Here is a 3099-nt window from a genome sequence, read left to right as displayed (position 1 = left end):
TTCGAAACCCACTCACCAACTCATGGATATTTAGAAGCTGTTCATTTGACAGCAGTGCATTACCTGTAGCAGTAGAATGCACAATTCTTGCACTATTTACAGATTAATCTTAATAGCTAACTATTAAATTTGAATATATATATATATATATATATTTGTTCAAAATGTGTTTACTTCTTTCAACTAAAATCCTTATAATTCAATTTTTGTTAATTTGAATTTATTTTAAAGAAATTGTGATTAAATCGAAATCGTGAAATAAAATTGAAAAAAATCGTGATTTTCTTCTTTTGCCATATCGCCCTATGAGCCAGAAGCAACTTATCCCACATCAGTGATGTGTGACGTCACGTGAAAAGGGTCTATCTGCCAAAACAGCTAGCATGTAGCTAAAAAATTAGCAAAACTACAAATGAGCCTAAAAAACCTCAATAAATGTAAAAATAGTCCAAAAATCTAGCAGAATGGCATTATAACTTTCAACTTTACTACACTCTGTCTCTATAATATAATATAAAGTATCGACTAATCGACTATTAGATTAGTCGTCAACTATTTCAATAGTCGATTAGACGACTAATCATAGCAGCCCTAATTGAAACGCTGACAGAGAAACTCTCTCCTGCTCCTGCAGTCAGGAGATCGAGTACTGGGGCATCAACGAGCTGGCGACGACGAGAGCGAGGTCAGCAGCATAGACACGTCTGTGGACGAGATCTCCGACCTCAACTGCTGAGTTACCAGAAATCCTGCCTTATCAGCTGCTGATTAACTGGATCTGGTGTGTTTGGCCAATAAGAACATGCCAGAGCAGGGATTATTGGAAAACATTTTGGAAGGTGGCTCTCGAGGACCAGGGTTCAATACCCCTGGTCTATTGGGTCATCCAGAAGATCCACAAGTGAAAGTCATGAGTTTCTTTTCAGACCCGGATCCAGTCTGGAATCTGGGTCTGCCAGCCTCACCCCAGATCATATCCTATTGACTTATGATTGGATTGTTACATTCCCAGGTCTGTTTTTACAACAAGTTGTATCTTTTTGTAGATGCATCCCTGAGTGCACTATTGTGGGTTAATCCAAGAGTGCATCTTCATTGTGTGAGTTCACACAACTTTCATTACTTTGACCTCACAGGACACATGAGCTGATAGTCACAAAGGGACAATATTTCTCTCCCTGCACAGTTTGCAGCAGGAACTCCCGGGTGGCAGTTTCCGCATTAGATGGACGCCCCATTGGTTCCGGTCGGATCCAGTTCCTGACACCTGACCTCCATCTCCTCACCCTTCATCAGCATGAGGAATACATCCGTTTCTTTGGTATTGACTCTCCTCGCTGTCCTCTCATCCTCGGACTGCCGTGGTTAGAGACCCACGACCCAACCATCACATGGTCCACAAAGAGCCTGGTGTTCGAGTCGGCGGCTTGTCTTCAAAACCACCATCTTCAACCACGCAGAGCCTCTGCTAAACAGTCAACGTACCAGGTAGCTGTCACGGAGCTTAACATAAATAACTCTGTAGACTCGTCTAGTTTTTTACCGTCTCAGTACCAAGATCTGAAGGAGGCTTTCAACTAACAACACGCTACACGCCTACCTCCTCACCATACGTATGACTGTGCCATTGATATCCTACCCGGGCACACGCCTGCTAAAGGAAGGGTGTTTCCGTTGTCGCAACCAGAGTCAGAGGCCATGCAGGCATATATCCGGGAAGAACTACAAAAAGGATTTATCTACGTCACCCGCCTCGGCCAGTTTCTTCTTTGTGAAAAAGAAGGACGGTGGCCTTCGGCCCTGCATTGAACACCGCAGTCTCAATGAGAGCACCATAAAATACCGGTACCCCATACCACTAGTTCCACCAGCCCTAGAGCAGCTGCGTCAGGCCAGATTTTTCACTAAGCTGGACCTACGCAACGCTTATAACCTGATCCGTATCCGTGAAGGGGACGAGTGGAAGACGGCTTTTTCCACTACTACCGGACATTATGAGTACCTCGTCATGCCATTCGGCCTCTGCAACGCTCCATCCGTATTCCAGGCATTCATTAATGACGTTTTCAGAGACATGCTTCAGCGTTTTGTCATCGTCTACCTGGATGATATCCTCATCTACTCGCCAAACCTCGATGAGCACATCTCCCATGTCAGGCAAGTCTTACAGAGACTCATCGATCACCACCTCTACGCCAAAGCAGAAAAGTGCGAATTCCACAGGACATCCATCGCCTTCCTCGGCTACGTTATCAGCGCCCAAGGCGTGGCCATGGACGAGAGTAAAGTGGATGCTGTGTTACAGTGGCCTGAACCCACCACTGTGAAGGAGCTGCAACGGTTTCTGGGGTTTGCTAACTTTTACCGCCGCTTCATCCGTGGTTTCAGCTCTGTGGCGGCTCCTCTCACCTCTCTCCTCAAGGGGGCTCCTAGGTGTCTTCACTGGACCCCAGAAGCGACTGCAGCGTTTCACAAGCTCAAGCAGCTCTTCACTCAATCTCCTATCCTGCATCACCCCGACCCCTCGATCCAGTTTATTGTGGAGGTGGATGCCTCGAGTACTGGATTAGGGGGGGTCCTGTCTCAACGTCACGGTGAGTCCTCCAAGACGTTTCCGTGTGCCTTTTATTCCAGGAAACTCACCAGTGCTGAAAGGAACTATGACGTGGGGGATCGGGAGTTGCTCGCTATGAAGGAAGCCTTCACAGAGTGGAGACATTGGCTGGAGGGGGCGACGCATCCATTCCTGGTGTTGACGGATCACAAGAACCTGGAATACATCAAGTCAGCCAAGAGGTTAAACCCTCGCCAAGCCAGGTGGTCTCTCTTCTTCTCCCGATTCCACTTTCATATCACCTTTCGACCAGGCTCTAAGAACGGCAAAGCGGACGCACTTTCCCGCTTGCATGAGACGGCGGACGACAACCCAGGGTCTGCTGAACCCATAGTGCCTGCCTCATTGCTTCTGGCTCCATCCAGTGGGATATCATCACGGAACTAACGGAGCATAATCAACAGGAACCGCCTCCACCGTCCTGCCCTGTCGACAAGATATACGTACCTCCTCCTCATCGTCAACGAGTTCTGCACCTGGTCCAT

This window comes from Oryzias melastigma, unplaced genomic scaffold, assembly GCF_002922805.2.
Source record: "Oryzias melastigma strain HK-1 unplaced genomic scaffold, ASM292280v2 sc00277, whole genome shotgun sequence".
Lineage (NCBI taxonomy): Eukaryota > Metazoa > Chordata > Actinopteri > Beloniformes > Adrianichthyidae > Oryzias > Oryzias melastigma.
This window is presented reverse-complemented; position numbering follows the sequence as displayed.